This window comes from Oreochromis niloticus, linkage group LG2, assembly GCF_001858045.2.
Source record: "Oreochromis niloticus isolate F11D_XX linkage group LG2, O_niloticus_UMD_NMBU, whole genome shotgun sequence".
In the NCBI taxonomy this organism is placed as follows: Eukaryota; Metazoa; Chordata; class Actinopteri; order Cichliformes; family Cichlidae; genus Oreochromis; species Oreochromis niloticus.
Window position 1 is genome coordinate 24736014 of NC_031966.2, and position 18025 is coordinate 24754038.

General features: G+C 40.9%; 1 protein-coding gene across 1 annotated transcript in view; it reads left to right on the forward strand.

Annotated features, from left to right (window-relative positions):
* Positions 1 to 1989: 1989 nt before the first annotated feature.
* The window catches only part of LOC102077425 (uncharacterized), a 139170-nt gene continuing 123134 nt past the window's right edge, over positions 1990 to 18025 (forward strand). Inside the window, exons 1-2 of the mRNA XM_025912000.1 lie at positions 1990 to 2342; positions 16781 to 16785. The gene's annotated coding sequence lies outside the window, so the exon portion shown is untranslated. The remainder of the gene's footprint in view (positions 2343 to 16780; positions 16786 to 18025) is intronic.

Below are 18025 nucleotides of genomic sequence, written 5' to 3' on the forward strand. Positions count from 1 at the left end.
AAAATATAATTTTCTTCTTTAGATGACAGATCATGATAGATTAATCAATCACAATCAAACTGATATTTCAAAAGACAAAAATATTGATTTTACAGTAACTTTTTTGGAGAAGCTGTAAACAGATCATAGTTTTAGGGTTTTACTAACAGAACTGGAGTGTATCTGAAACCAGTTGAGAGTGCTGATCATCACCACTCAGTTATTCAAAATAAACTTATTTTACATTTGAGATTAAATTACTTTTGTTGAAATCTCCCAATTCTTTTAATCTTTAGGCTGAAGGAAGGACAATACTCGGTGTATAAATGCTCAATCAACAATATTTTATTTCCATACAATTCAACACTTAAGAGCATAAGAACCATCATGATGGGGAGACCTGCCTGCAGAGGGTCACAGCAAGTCTCAAAATGGTGACGGGTTACTCAGCCTTTTATAGCCTCTAGTAGCCCCCACCTAGTCGTAAAAGCCTAAACATTCACATTCTTTCTCTCACACGGCGCCTAAGTTATGACCTCGGCTCCTTGTTTTTCTGCTCTCCATAAAGGTGGGGGTATGGAATGTGGTCTGTTTCTTCTATTCTAGACACAAGGTCTCCTGCACACAACATTCTCTTCATGATGCAGCAGTATGAAATGTCAAGATGAACACCATGTAACACATTCAACAGTGTCGAGTAATACAGGTCAATCCAATAGATCTAATGATTTTCACACTCTTTTAAGTCAGAAGTATAATGCAAACTAAAACTACATACTGATCACACACTCTATATTAAGGGGTATAATATGATCTACAGCAGTATCATAATTCAACTACTTTGATTACAGATATAAGGTAACATATGATAACAGAAATCTCACACTTTCTGTAGTGAAATATAATAAAGATGTTTAGTGAGCCATTGTTTTTGATCCTCTGTATTAAAATATGTCCAATTCAAAGTCAGCTTGAGTTTTATTTCTTTATGGCAAACTGCTGCTTATGATGCTATGTTGAGCTGCTTAGGGAATAAAAACTCACAATGAACATTTAATGCACACAAAATGAAAAATCTCCCTCAACATATGACCTAGTACATACTTAAATGTACCCTATGGTTAGATGAGGTACATACACAGTAACTGTCAGAAACTGTGTCAGAAGGCTGCCGGTTTAGCTCACTTAGATGAGCGGCTGACCCAGGCGTGCGGTTGACCTTTGTCGCATGCCTTCCCCTTTCTCTCTCCTTCTGCTTTGCTGTCACTCTTCACTGCTCTGTCCAGTAAAGCTGAAAAAGGCCAAAAATAATGTAAAGACACATACTGAACTTGAACTGAACTGAAGTGTAATAAAGGTAGCCAATAAAACATAGCTAGTTTAGTAATCTTTTGCCTTAGTCTAAAGTTATTATAACTACTATTATAACTACTACTTCCTGCATCTTCTTCACAAGGACATCAACTGGTTCTTTGGCAGCAAAAACAGTCAAGAAGGTTCTTGAAAATGCAGTGGAAAAACTGAACAGGGAGTTAACTGTGGCAAATGACAAATTCAGGTTTATTTGTCTGAATGTGTCTGTGTCAACCTTTAAAATGTAAAGCAAAACCTTTGAGCGTGTCTGTTGAATCGAAAAAGCAGCGGGTCCTTCGCTGCTCACTTCATGTGCTTCTAAGTTGTCTTCTTGACAGTCGAACCACATAAAGCTGTTTCCACCCTCATCCTATTCATGTAACCCCTTCCGCCAGGGTCTAAATACCATAAGGCCAAATCCCTAAACTGAAAATATACATGTGTATATAGTCTAAGAAGCTTGGAAAGAAAAGTGTCTGGACTGCACTTTAAGTGGCTTGAAGACGTTTCAACTCTCATCCGAGAAGTTTCTTCAGTTCAATGATGTCCAGATGCTTTTCTTTCTAAGCTCCTTAGACTACGATGGTCTGGATGACTGAGAGCATTCACATACATTTTTAAATGTTTTATAAGTGTTTCTTTTTTCTTCATGGATGTGTGTATCATATACTGTGTATCAGCACCAAAATATGGACTTAAGATGGAATATAAATGGGACTGCTGTTGAATTGCATTAAACTGCATGACATTGTGGTAGATACTAAGTGATGGACAGGATAGTGTTAGTTTGTTTAATTATTACTCACACTGTCACTGGACTATTTTTAGATATGTAACGAAGTCTGTGGAAGATCTATGAGGTTCCTTTTATTTCTGCAAAGTCATGAACATGCTAGCTGTACTTCCTTTTTCACATTTCCACACACAGAGTGAGAACAGCTTTTCAAAAGATGCTGATCAGTAGCAGGAGCCATTTCTGACTGTTAACTGCTGGACAAATTTGCATATCATTTAATAAAGTACTCTGATGGCTGCCAACTATGTCAACACACACTGAACAGTGAGGAGATATGGAAGCTGTGCTGGGATTAGTGGTGATTCTCCCGGGGCTGTCTCAGGAGCTGTTCTTTTTACATGCGACACTTATCATTTAATACCTTTTTAACCTGTACAAAATATCTGACATCGTCCTCAGAGATGTTAAAGCATCTGAATACTTACACAAAGTTACAATATGTGTACTTTGATTCATTTTATTAAATTGATGTAAGAATCTATTGGCTCCATCTGCAGTACGTGACCATTTGATCAGAGCTTTAGTTCCTTTTTTTGTCTTTTTACCAGTTTTAGTAGCAGTGGTAAATTCTTAGCCTACTATGCACCTTGGCAGCCTTGTTGCAGTGTGTTTAAGTGAGTTCTGAGTTTATAGAGGACTTTATTCTTTCCCCCTTATCAGAGACGTCAAGCTTATTTGTTACTTTGATGGACTGCCTGATTTTTGAAGAATCTGTCTCAACTTATTGATTGGCTGTAACTAGGAATCCAGATCTTAAGTTATTTATGTCATGCAGTCACTACTGATATGCTGAAGAATGTATTGGTTGCATTACTTTTTCATTTTTAATGCTACCTTCAGAAATGAACATCCTCCGTCCTGTTTGTGGGCAGATTCTTTTTTCTGAAATACAGCTTCCTGTTTTCTGTTTGACAAACATCCATTTCTTTTCTTTTTTCCACATGAAAATACTTTAGTTTTTGCATTCGTCTAAAGTGTGGAGAATGTGTCTACCTGTATTTCTTAATTATTAATATATTAGTAAATGTAGGACACATTCGTGTGATAACTTTGGGATTATGGATGCAGCATTTTGTCCTTGAGCCTCTATTACCTACAATTTGCAAAACTGCTACCTACTCTGAGTAAAATATTAAGAGCTGACAGATTTATGGCAGTAGTGCTACTATAAATAGTTTGATTCCATTCAATCAAAGCACTGAGTTATCCAAAACATAATTAGGCATTAGGTATAAACATGGTAATACAAAAAATACTTTTTAACAAGTAAAAGTCCTCACATCAGTAAATTTTGCTTTGCTGACAATGTTAATTGAGTTTTTATTGTAATTTATTTGGTAGAAACTAACAAATCGCAAATGTTTTTCTTTTTTAATGTTTCAAAATTTGCAGGTGTGGAAACTTACTGTGATCGCAGACAGGATGGAGCTCAGTGTTATGGAGCTTTGGGAGGAACTGTGGACACCCAGCTGATGGACAGCACCTCAGAAATACCTAGATACCAACTGTTAAAGAATTCATTAAAAATACTAAATGTCATAAATAATAAGATATTTTTTAATACCATAGCAAATAGGTCTCTCTTTTTTCCCAGTAATAGAACATTTTTGATCAATAACCTGAGCAGGAACAACAGTGGTGATTATACCCTTCTAGTCTTTAATTCAGATGGAACATCAACAGGTGAGCAGATTTTACAGTCGTTTATTCAAGGTAAATGTTGGGAAAATTGACGGACATACAATATTGTTTTGGTCATCTTTATAATGTAGTGCTGATAATTTCAGATACGTATATTTTGTGCATTCCCTGTTCTAAAGTAGGGAACCATAAGTAATGATATCTACATGACGCACACCACATTCGCCAAAGTATTGGGCCACATCTCTTAATCTTTGAATTCATATGTTTTCCATTGCCACAGACATATGAAACCAATCAGCTAGCCATGCAGTGTGCCTCACTGTAACATTTGTAAATTAATGAACAAATCTAAAGAGCTCACTGAAATTCAGTGAGTATGTTACTGTAACAGGATGCTGCTATTGCAGCAAGTCAATTTGAGATATTTGTTCCCTCCTAGATATTAGATAATCTACTGATATTTTTGCTAAGTAGTAGATTTTAGGAACTACGGAAAGTCAGCTACCAAGTTACAGACCATGTAAAGTTACATAGAAGGAAGCATAGTGCATGAAAGTGCATCTTCTTATAGTACCAAAAGTCATCTGTGTGTTTCTCTCAGCTCCTGTGTCCTCTGTCCTGCTGGTCTCTGAGTGTCTGTCCCAGGGAGAGATGAGGGTGTCCTGCTCCTCTGAGGGAGGGGACAGTCCTCAGTACAGCTGGACTCTGGATGGACGCACACTGACAGATGCTGAGCTCCTTCCTGGAAATATTAAGACTAACATCGTCACTCTGAAACAGCACGTCTCAGGACGTCTGGTCTGCTCAGTCAAAAACTTTGTTAGTAAAGTCTCCGAAGAACAGAGGATATCTACCTGTGGTGAGTGAAAAAAGTGACAATTACAACTTTGACAATTATATCACTTTTACATTTTTGATAAATTATCTGTTTTTTGCCCATAGGATTCATTTTCATCAACTGCACTTCAGTCAATGGGACACAAGTGTCAGGGTGGGTGTATGAAGCCAATAACACCCTGTGCATTGAACCCTGTGATTGTAGTGAACCTACCACAACCACACAAACTGCAGTGGTTAAGAGGAATGACCCATGGTACAGTGGAAGCAGATCCATTGATGTTATTTTCTCCTTTCTTCATTTCATGTTTATTGACTTAATCGTGTGTTTTTGTTATGTCTTGTTTTTATGAACTAGGACATTTGCCACTGATCAGTGGTGTTCTGTCAACGCTTATAATTTTCTTAGTTGTGGTTGGAGCAGCAATCTGTGCTCAACGGAAAAAGCAAAACAGAAAAACAAAAGGTACAAAATTTCTTTTCCCTTACTCCCTTTTCTCAAATTGCTTTTTTACTTTTTTATAAATATACTATATCTCTGTTATATTTCACTTAAATATTGTTAAGCAGCCACAGTTAACTGTAAAAAGAAAAAAATCTCAACAGCTTAACAAAATCCACCATAAAGTCTAAAGTTTCATACAAAGTACAACTATTCCTTTAGTCATTCATTTATTGTTTTTGAGCCACTCCTTTTTCTTACTCTCCAGAGGAAGAAAATGATCAGGAAGAAATCTTTGCTGATCTCAGGGTCGTGAAACGGCAAGCGAAACAACTGGAGAAAAGAGCGGAGCTAGAGTTTGGCCAAGTCAAGTATTCAAAGCGTCCTCGGCAGACTGAACCAACAGGAGATGATTGTTTGTATGTTAACGTCCATAAATTCCGGTGATTTAAGTGGTCAGTGCTTCTACACAGACTGCATCACAGAAGATCCATGGAGAGAAGAGCTGATGTTAAAATGTCTAAAGGTCTTTAATTTAATGCGATTTCCCATCAGAAAAATTTAAAAAAGCTAACACTTACTGATTTCTTTTACTTTCATCTGCATTATACCAGAGGACTACACATGTATTCTTTTATGATCTCTTGATTTACAGATAGTATGTTACATAAACACTGTGAGTGTTTTCTGCTTTTGTATTCTGCAGACGCTCTAATAGAACATTTTTATTTAAGAGTTTTTCTTTTTTCATGTGAACTAGTTTTTGACTTGGTAGAAGTTGCACCAGATGATCCTTAAATTAGAAAGAAATAAAGTAAATGGCTAAATGTTTGTAAAAATGTCAGTGCAGCAAAACCTTTGGGCAGTGATAAAACATCCAGATATCAACAGTTTTACCTTTAGTCAATACATTTCCTCCCAGATTTCTTACAAGAGACACTGATGTTCAAATGACATTCTCAAGGGAAAGGTGTGTGAGTCACCATCGTTGTATTTGCTGCAATTTGGAGAATCACTTGAAAGAGGCTGTGCGGTTTGCTGTATGGCAAAGCAGCACTTGAATGGACTTAATGGACAATTAATTTATTTAGAAGCGTCAAAATGTGCAACAAACAATCCCAAAACTCGATACACAGCTTCGATGATCCAGATTCCAACACGCCAGTGATTCTCTACAACAGGCTGCTTCCCACTGGTTTCTGTGCACAAGAGGAGAGGTGGTAAGTTTCTTCACAAGATAACAAGAAGCACAACAAACCAGCACAAGACCCGGAGTTACACTAACTGAAGTTCCTCAATGATCCAGCGAAGACTGAGTAGCTCAGGTAGTGACTCTTGAGACGCTTTAATAAGCAGACTTGATGCTCTCTTTTGAGGTGGCGTATCTTTGGACTATATAAATAGAACAAAAACCTATTGAAACAAATTATGATAGTACTCAAAGTAAAGTCCAAAAAAGGGGAAAAAGGTGTAACTGTTCAACAAATCAGTCTGAAGCAGTATTATTATTTTTTACCACGAGATGGTGCTATTTTGCAGCATCCTATAACTGTATTAACTGTGTTTTAGTGGCTTATCGGACTTTATTGCAAAGGTCTTTAAGATTTGTACTATTAAAACTTTAAAGCTTTAAAGATGAACTAACTATTTTAATTATGTTTTTGTATACATTCTTATGAAACATCAGTTTTTAAATATGAAAGTAATAATTTTAGTGAACAGTGTGTGTAAACAGTCATTCGTTAACATCCGGAGTGACCGATTCTTAGTTGCCAGTGATTAAAAATTTATTATTAATAAAAACTAAATCTGTAATACAGGGAAACTGATTTCTTAGCAATTTACATAATTAGTCTCAAAACCTCTTTTAGCATAAACAATGTGTTTCCCTCTTCTTGAGGGAAACTTTGCTAAAAAGGAAGAAAAACTGATACCACTTCCTTTCATCCCCTTATCAATAAAACCTAACACCAAGGTTTTCACACATTATTCTCTGAGGCCGATCACTATATGCCGTCTGTTCAGAGCAGCATACACTGAGCTGCTGTCTGGATCAACAGATGCTGAACAGAGAGCAGACATGACAGCTGTTGGATTGTTGTTGATGGTTTTTACAGTGTCTCGTGGTTAGCCACTAAACTTTTTTTCATTAATATTTAATTATACACTTCAAAATAGAATAACATAATTTTCAGCTTTATTCTTATGGATGAAGAATCTCAAACACAGAAAAGAAGCAAAATTCAGCAATAGATCTGTTGAATATAATTACAGCTCTTTAACCGTTTTTAAATTACACTGTTTGGTTTCTTGTAATAATAATTTTAAATTCTGAGATCAATTTCATATGGATATGCACTTTAAGTACAGTTATGGCAGAAGAACTGTTTAATATATACCTAATTTTAATCACTTTAATTAGCTCCATCTCAATGTTTATTAACAATCAAATAATATGGAAGATGAACCATTTTTACAATTTTTATTTATTCTATTTAGATTTCGGATAAGCACTCAGTTATCTACAATGTAAATGTTATTTAAATGCAGTTTTCAGACACTATCAGTGTAATTCAAACACTGTTTATTGGAATACATTATATCATTTATTTGGGGTATCAACTACAACTATGGTATATGTGAACAGATTTTACATAAACAACAACCTGGAAGAATTATGGGGGCGAGTTAACTAAAACATCAAATATCAGAATTGTTCATTGTTAGCACAGCAGGCACCTTTACATTTTGTAGAAAAAGTACAACCATTTAAAATGGCTGTATTTTACAGTATGAGGGAGTGCTTCGAGCCACATTAAGAAAAAAATATTACTGATCATTTCACGGTTTGCAGGGCAAGCCGTGTGTAAATTATTAAAGGACCCAAGATGCAGGCAGCTTCTGAAGTGAGCGAGCTTTATTAATATGAAAGGAGAAACAAACAGGAATGTGGTGGACATAAACCAAAACCTAAGAATAACCTGGGAAAAGCTAAGCAAAAACAAACCTGAAACCTTGAGACATGAAACAGAGATGCAGGGAGACGTAGAAAGACACAGGTAAACCACACAGGATGACAGCAGAAGATAAGCAGACAAACTGGCAACACACACAAGAAAACACAGGGCTTAAATACACACAGGGCAATCAGGGAATGGAAGATAGGAGGGAGACACAGCTGAGATTAATTAGACATAACGAGACACGGGGAAGCGAAACTAGAAATACTAACAAGAGACACGGACCTTCAAAATAAAACAGGAAACGCACCGACTGAGCTCTACACATGCAAACTTAACCCAGACTGGGGAGACAGTACATAGGAACGTGAAACGTGGAACAGGAGAGTACAAAGGACACAAAACACTGGGGATAATCATAAAAAACAACCCAAAATAAACAAAACCACAGAATATTAATAAACTTAAACATAAACACGGAGTCCACAGACTCCGGACCATGACATTTCAAGATTAATGTCGAAATTTTGAGATTAAAGTCGAAAATCTATTTCATGTCCAAATGTGGAGAGTACAGTTGTTTTAAAACAAACTGCTATAGTAGCTATACTCACTGAGTTAGTGAAATTGTACCTTAGAATTGATTTTGGTAACAAGAAGGGAAATTATTTCTCTTTTATTTCATAAACAGAATTTGATGATCAGTATAAGCACTTTGAAAAGATGGTGCAGAAAGCTGCACCTGATGGAAAAAAATGAAACTTGGAGGAGTTGACTGGATTTGTACAAAATGAAATGGCTGGTAATGGACAGATGCAAGGCTATTTATGGTTACACCCTTGTGCAATAAAGAGGATGTATGCTATGAGATGTAAGATGGATGATTAGTTTGTTTCACTAACTCATCTACAAAAGACATTTTGTAGAGACTATAGCAGCTGTGGCAACAACTATAATTGATCAATAACATATATTTTTTTTCTTAATGTTGCCCTAATACTCCTTTGTACTATCTTAAGTACTTAAGTACTTATAAGTATCACAGTAGACCATTCGGTAGTGATGATAAGGCAACACGTACAAGCTGCAACTTCATTAAAATCATTTTACTGTTTGGACTTCCAGACAAAAATGTCAAAATTTGACACTCTAAATAGTGCTGCTAGCTGCGCCATAACTCAATGCATTTCACTCAGAGACCTGTGCAATGATAATCTGCATGCTAATAAATGCTTCTTCACATAGTGTGAACTGAGACAAATATTTATTAATGTTTCTAAGTGTTCTGAAACATTAATAAATATTCAGTAAACTTACTGTGAGGCTGCGTGTATGAAGCCAGTAACACCCTGTGCATTAAGTCAACAACGGAACCTACCACAATCAGACAAACTGCACTGCATAAGGACAAAAGCATGGTGTCAAATAACCCTTTTTAATCCAACTACCATCAGTGATGACACATGCTATATAAATGAGTGAAAAATAACTCTGAACTGGTGATGATGCAGTTTTCTTCATCTTGGACAGAAACATTTAATGTTTTTTAAATCAGTAAATAACTCTGACTACTCTACTTTTCTACCTTTTCCTACTCAAAATGCTGTTAGAACAATTCTAATTTTATAACTTCTGTTACGAGCCATTATAACTTGTGCTCTCACAAGAAACTTTAAACGGGTGCCTGCTGGTCCACCACGTCATTTGTTGTTTTTCCACATGTAGGATAGTAAGTAACAAACATATAAGAAACTTACTGTTTCCACACATTGCCTCTAAAACTATCTTCCACAGTTTCTGTCCCAACTTTTCTGGCCCACTTTTCTAAATTTCTAAATCACACATTTCTAAATGTTTATGAACTTCTATACAATGCAAATGTGGCGTACTTAATCAACTTGGACTAACAAAAAATGCCCCCTTAGAAAATCAATCAGAAAACCTGCAGTATGGTCAGAGAATCTTTAGTTAATAATAACATATTTTTGTTGCAGTACAGTGGCTCTAACATCAACACATACAAAATGTTGTACCAGGTATACCCAACAGAATTACTAAGATTTAAATGTAAAAGATGTCAAACATTATAGATTACTCAATCTGAAGACATACCCTCTGCTGGCATTACTACAGTACCACGAGTGCTCCTCAGCACTCTGTACACCTGAAGAGAAAAGAAGGGAGGGAAGAGTCCAAAAAGTCAAATGTACAAAGAATCTTCAGTGAAGAATAACATATTTGCCTTCCAAAGTGTGGTGTTAGACACCACTGTACCTCTGCCATTTAAGAAGGTGGTTGATAACATTTTGGGTCAAAACACTTTGTGTTTTAGTTCATAATCTTTTTTTCCCCTTTTTAAAATCCAAACTAACAACATATGTAGCTTTTTAGCTAATATAAATATAATTTTCTTCTTTAGATGACAGATCGTGATAGATTAATCAATCACAGTCAAACTGATATTTCAAAAGACAAAAATATGGATTTTACAGTAACTTTTTTGGAGAAGTTGTAAACAGATCATAGTTTTAGGGTTTTACAAACAGAACTGGAGTGTATCTGAAACCAGTTGAGAGTGCTGATCATCACCACTCAGTTATTCAAAATAAACCCATTTTACATTTGAGATTAAATTACTTTCTGTAGTGAAATATAATAAAGATGTTTAGTGAGCCATTGTTTTTGATTCCCTTTATTAAAGTATATTCAATTTAAAGTCAGCTTGAGTTTTATTTCTTTATGGCAAACTGCTGCTTATGATGCTATGTTGAGCTGTTTATGGAATAAAAACACACAATGTACATTTAATGCACACAAACTGAAAAATCTCCCTCAACATATGACTATCTAGAACATACTTAAATGTACCCTATGGTTAGATGAGGTACATACACCGTTGTCAAAAACTAAACCAGTTTAGCTCACTGGGATGAGCGGGTGACCTAGGTTCGAGTTTGACCCGTGGCTTTGCTGTCACTCTTCACTGCTATGACCAATAAAGCTGAAAAAGGCCAAACATAATATATCTACATATATATATATATATATATATATATATATATATATCTATATCTATCTATATATATATAAAAACACCCAGCACGCCCCTGCGGGCGGTTTATCCTTCAAGCTCGGGTCCTCTACCAGAGGCCTGGGAGCTTGAGGGTCCTGCGCAGTATCTTAGCTGTTCCCAGGACTGCGCTCTTCTGGACAGAGATCTCCGATGTTGTTCCCGGGATCTGCTGGAGCCACTCGCCTAGCTTGGGAGTCACCGCACCTAGTGCTCCGATTACCACGGGGACCACCGTCACCTTCACCCTCCACATCCTCTCGAGCTCTTCTCTGAGCCCTTGGTATTTCTCCAGCTTCTCGTGTTCCTTCTTCCTGATATTGCTGTCATTCGGAACTGCTACATCGATCACTACAGCCGTCTTCTTCTGTTTGTCTACCACCACTATGTCCGGTTGGTTAGCCACCACCATTTTGTCCGTCTGCATCTGGAAGTCCCACAGGATCTTAGCTCGGTCATTCTCCACCACCCTTGGGGGCATCTCCCATTTTGACCTCGGGACTTCCAGGTTATACTCGGCACAGATGTTCCTGTACACTATGCCGGCCACTTGGTTATGGCGCTCCATGTATGCCTTGCCTGCTAGCATTTTGCACCCTGCTGTTATGTGCTGGATTGTCTCTGGGGCATCTTTACACAGCCTGCACCTGGGGTCTTGCCTGGTGTGATAGACCCCAGCCTATGGATCTTGTACTCAGAGCTTGTTCTTGTGCTGCCATGATTAGTGCCTCTGTGCTGTCTTTCAGTCCAGCTTTGTCCAGCCACTGGTAGGATTTCTGTATATCAGCCACCTCCTCTATCTGCCGGTGGTACATACCGTGCAGGGGCCTGTCCTTCCATGATGGTTCCTCGCCTTCCTCCTCTTTCTTGGGTTTCTGCTGCCTGAGGTATTCACTGAGCACGCTGTCAGTTGGGGCCATCTTCGTGATGTATTCGTGGATGTTTCTTGTCTCATCCTGGACTGTGGTGCTGACACTCACCAGTCCCCGGCCCCCTTCCTTCCGCTTAGCGTACAACCTCAGGGTGCTAGACTTGGGGTGAAACCCTCCATGCATGGTAAGGAGCTTTCTTGTCTTGATGTCAGTGGCTTCTATCTCCTCCTTTGGCCAGCCTATTACCCCAGCAGGGTACCTGATCACGGGCAGGGCGTAGGTGTTGATGGCCCGGATCTTGTTCTTACCGTTCAGCTGACTCCTCAGGACTTGCCTGACCCTCTGCAGGTACTTGGTGGTTGCAGCTTTCCTAGCGGCCTCTTCATCGTTCCCATTCGCCTGTGGGATCCCCAGGTACTTGTAACTGTCCTCTATGTCTGCAATGTTGCCTTCTGGTAGTTCAATCCCCTCAGTTCTGACTACCTTCCCTCTCTTTGTTACCATCCGACTACACTTCTCCAGCCCGAATGACATTCCAATGTCATTGCTGTATAGCCTGGTAGTGTGTATCAGTGAATCGATGTCTCGTTCACTCTTGGCATACAGCTTGATGTCATCCATGTACAGGAGGTGGCTGACAACCGCTCCGTTCCGTAGTCGGTATCCGTAGCCAGTCTTGTTAATGATCTCACTGAGGGGGTTCAGGCCTATGCAGAACAGCAGTGGGGACAGAGCATCTCCTTGGTAGATCCCGCACTTGATGGTGACTTGTGCTATGGGCTTGGAGTTGGCCTCTAGTGTTGTGTGCCACATTCCCATTGAGTTCCTGATGAAGGCTCTTAGGGTCCTGTTGATCTTGTACAATTCTAGGCATTCCAGTATCCAGCTGTGGGGCATTGAGTCATAGGCCTTCTTGTAATCAATCCAGGCTGTGCACAGGTTGGTCAGTCTGGTCTTGCAGTCTCGGCTGACTGTTCTGTCTACCAGTAGCTGGTGTTTTGCGCCTCTGGTATTCTTGCCAATCCCTTTCTGTGCCCCGCTCATGTATTGACCCATGTGCCTGTTCATCTTAGCCAATATGATGCCTGACAGGAGCTTCCATGTAGTACTGAGGCAGGTTATTGGTCGGTAGTTGGATGGGACCGGTCCCTTCTTGGGGTCCTTGGGGATCAGGACCGTCCGACCTTCGGTTAGCCATTCCGGGTGTCTCTCGTTAACTAGCAGCTGGTTCATTTGTGCTGCCAGACGCTCGTGGAGTGCAGTCAGCTTCTTCAGCCAGTAGGCGTGAACCATGTCAGGCCCTGGTGCTGTCCAACTCTTCATACTGGAGACCCTTTCTTGGATGTCTGCCACTGTGATGGTTACTGGACCCTGTTCAGGGAGGTCGCTATGGTCTGCCCTCAGATCCACTAGCCACTGAGCATTGCCGTTATGGGTTGCGTCCTTCTCCCATATGCTCTTCCAGTATTGCTCCGTCTCCAGCCTTGGTGGTGCTGTTCTGTTATTGTTCCCTTGCCACTGAGAGTACACCTTTGCTGGTTCTGTGGAGAACAGCTGGTTTATTCTCCTGCCTTCTATCTCTCTGGTGTACCTCCTCAAGCGGCTGGCCAAGGCTGTGAGTCTTTGCTTGGCAGTTTCCAAGGCCTCAGGTATGGACAGCTTGCTGTATTTCTTATGCACCTTCTTTGTCGCGTCTTTCTGCAACTCCGTTAGTTGGCTAACCTCCCTTCGTGCTACTTTGATCTTGCCCTCTAGCCTCCTTCTCCATGGAGGGTACTGCCCCTTGTGGCTGTTCAACTTGTAGCCAAGCATCTCACTGATCACTGCTGCCGTAGTGTAGATCAGCTTGTTAGTGTCGGTAATCGTGGTTGTAGGTATCATCCGTAGTGCTGCATTAACATCATCTAGCAGACCTTCTGAGGGTACTTCACGTAATCTTGGTAACCGGCTAGGGGGGGTCCAGGTTTCAAGCTTGGCCATGATCCTATCTTTCAGGTCAGTTCCTCTCGCACTCAACGATCCTTCTCCTATCGCACTTGGGGCTATGTACCCAATCTCGGGTGGGGGTGATGATATCTCCCCCCTGACCTGGCGTCCTGACTCCTCCTTGCCGTAGCATTTATGTTGTACCTCGTCAATCTCTAGCTGTGAGAGCAGTCCCTTCTTTCGAATGTTGGAACACTGAGCTACTAGTTGTTTCGCCGTCATTGTGGATGTTGGGTATCGAAGAATCCATAGGTCCCTCATCCTATTCATGTAACCCCTTCCGCCAGGGTTACTTGCGTAGTAGCATTCCAACAACGCCCTGTTTTCGTCTCTTGCCCACCGATGCCTTCTTGTTCCAGTAGCCCACTTGTCGTCAGGGTGCCCTGGTTCCTCAACACCTGACGCGGACCTTGTTGATCCGGGCGACGTCCGAGCCGGCATGCCTTCATATTTATCTGTCTCGCTCATGTCTGCGGTAGGCTCACTTTAGCATAGGGGGTCTAGCCTTAGGACCCTTACTGGATACAGACGCCCCAGGCAGGAATCGAACTTGCGATCTTCTGCTCCAAAGGCGTGTAGTTTAACCACTACGCTATCCAGCTGCTATATATATACCTGATCACGGGCAGGGCGTAGGTGTTGATGGCCCGGATCTTGTTCTTACCGTTCAGCTGACTCCTCAGGACTTGCCTGACCCTCTGCAGGTACTTGGTGGTTGCAGCTTTCCTAGCGGCCTCTTCATCGTTCCCATTCGCCTGTGGGATCCCCAGGTACTTGTAACTGTCCTCTATGTCTGCAATGTTGCCTTCTGGTAGTTCAATCCCCTCAGTTCTGACTACCTTCCCTCTCTTTGTTACCATCCGACTACACTTCTCCAGCCCGTATATGCTGTATAGCCTGGTAGTGTGTATCAGTGAATCGATGTCTCGTTCACTCTTGGCATACAGCTTGATGTCATCCATGTACAGGAGGTGGCTGACAACCGCTCCGTTTCGTAGTCGGTATCCGTAGCCAGTCTTGTTAATGATCTCACTGAGGGGGTTCAGGCCTATGCAGAACAGCAGTGGGGACAGAGCATCTCCTTGGTAGATCCCGCACTTGATGGTGATTTGTGCTATGGGCTTGGAGTTGGCCTCTAGTGTTGTGTGCCACATTCCCATTGAGTTCCTGATGAAGGCTCTTAGGGTCCTGTTGATCTTGTACAATTCTAGGCATTCCAGTATCCAGCTGTGGGGATACTGGAGCCCCACAGCTACTACAGCCTTCTTGTAATCAATCCAGGCTGTGCACAGGTTGGTCAGTCTGGTCTTGCAGTCTCGGCTGACTGTGTTTTGCGGTGTTTTGCGCCTCTGGTATTCTTGCCAATCCCTTTCTGTGCCCCGCTCATGTATTGACCCATGTACCTCCATGTGTCTCCAGCCTTGGTGGTGCTGTTCTGTTATTGTTCCCTTGCCACTGAGAGTACACCTTTGCTGGTTCTGTGGAGAACAGCTGGTTTATTCTCCTGCCTTCTATCTCTCTGGTGTGTTCACACCGAACGCGATAGAGGCGGCCAGAGCGTCAGGTTTACATGTAAAGTCAATGGAAAGAGCGCGATGACGCGCGATTGCGCGTCAAGCGAAAATTCGGAGGCAGATTTGCGTCGCGAAAACGCCCGAAACGCGCGTCAGTGTAGCGCGTGGGGCACGTTTGACTCGCGAAAAAAACCACGCGCGTGAATTTTTGTGTTGCATTTTGTGCATACACGTGTTTCGCCTCTGCCGCTCGAGTTGGAAAATCTGAACTCCAGCGTCAAATCGCGCCGCGACAACCAATCAGGAGCCTGGTGACGTGGCTGTGACCTAGGTCAAAGGGGCAGATCCAGCCAAAGCCCTTCATTCTTTAATGGAGGGAAGGCTAATCAACCCCGTAGCAAACAACCCGGAGCTGTACGACACCAGCTGCTTTGTGTACCGAGACAGGAATATAAAGGACCGAGCTTGGAGGAAGATATGTGAAGAGATCGGGCAACCTGGTAAGTTCATTAATTTCTCTTTTTACATTTTTCACTGACCCGGGGAAGCCGCACAAAAGCTAGCAAGCCACCGCTATTTTCCCACTGATGTACAAATACCGTTCTGCTTTTATGCATGTTGTCATATAGGAATATATTTTGTTTATTAATAAACAGCACACAGTGGTCCCGCTCATCCGTCACTGCCTCGCTTTTTCGCTGATTTTTTTTTTTTTTTTTGCACAGTACAGCATTGCATTCTGCAGCCTGATTGACAAATCTCCTCCGTGCTGTGTCTCCTGCGCTTGTCAAATTTATCATGTTTTGTTTTGATAACCATCACATCCAATAGATAAAACAGCACAAAAACACCCATAACTATGACCCTCATTCGGAAATAGACACCTGCACCGCGAGGGAAAAAGGCGCACGAAAGTGGCAGGCAGATGAAGACAAAACACAGCATAATACTTTTACGTTTTGCAATCTACAAAGGTTTGCACTTTGAGAAACAACTTGTGAGAACTGTGACTAATGTTCATGTGTGTGGGGGAAAAAGTGTATAAAATGCATGGCGAGGGGCTAGTTATTCTGACAACCCCTGCTGCAATAAATGAGGGACCACTGTATATACTTTCTCTATGATTATTGTATTCAACCTGTTAACATTTAATATTGTCTTGATAGAACCAACTGATTCTGCAGCAGAGCATCCCATTGCTTCTCCTTGCACCCCAGTCCCTGAGCTCCTGCTGCTGCACCCACAGGTATGCAATTGTAGCATCAGATGTACAGCAAGCACTGATAGCTTTTTACTCGGTGGGATTCCCTTGTGATCACCTTTACTAAATATCTACAACTAATCTGATTATATCCTGTTGTTTTTTTTTTTTCAATGTTGAAATGAAAATCTAGTAGCAGCCTTCTCATTTCTTTGTGTTTTGTGCTGTTTTACAGGCCCAGAGAGGAGGACAGCTCCGAGGCAGATGAGGGATGGGTCCCAGGACGGTCCATCGGTGGTGGAGCTGGCCATCCTGGTGTCCCTGAAGAGGCCACGCCAGTCTCCAATGGAGCATTTCCTCCTCAGCCTTATATCCAACAAAAGGGAATAGAAATACATTGTACTGCCAATACTTTGGTTTATTCTTTGTATGACTTGAAAATCAGGCTTTAGGGAAAACTAAATGACATGTTTCTATCATCAATTACATGAAGTAAACACACAAGCACTTGCATACACATTTAAGACATGAGACACGCTAATTCCATCTCATAAAATGTGTCTATAGGTGAGACGCTTTGCGTTGATTGGTGCTGCTGGACCACACTGGAGGTGCGAGTCCGCCATGTAATGGTTTATGCCATTACAAAGGAGCTGGCCTCTGTACTCAACTGGGCAGGGGAAAAAACCAAGGACCAGACAAAGCAAAAAAGGGCATTTAAAGAGACAGCGCTGTGCAGATGCATATTTGGTAAGTTTTAACATTTATTGTAGTTTTATGAGCCTAAAGTGAACAATAAAGGGATCAATTGATGTGCTGGGTGCATTTCACATTTCCTATGTTTTTTTTTTTTTTGCTATATTACTTTGTCTTTCTTAATAACAAGACTTTCATGTCCGGTTAATCTGGAGATGGAGTCTTTGGTCTTCGGCTTGTTTTGTCCTCGGGTTGTACACTTTGTACAGCCCGAGGACCCCATGTTTTCTTTTTTCTTTTTTTTTTTAAAGGATACACGGCACACCATGCTAAGACATATCACATTTTCAGCTTATAGCTCTTTGGGAATCAAATGCGGCAGTTTGCTGATTTCTGCCTGGTGACTTTCATGTTTATCAGCCTAGGAGTTTACATACTTTCTCCCTGCTGAAGACAATTAACAAGAGCTTATTCATGTGCTCTAATTCCCTTTTTTTGTCTTTGTTTTTTTTGTGTGTGTGTCTATTTTTGTCCTAGATGGCCTGGTGCAGCAGCTAGGGGCGAACTCTGTCTGAGTTGGTCTTTGCTCAAGCAGTCCAGAAATGGCTCAGATATGCTCCAGATCATACGGGTGGCGCGCAGGACGCACATCATCCATCCCCATCCCGGAGTAAA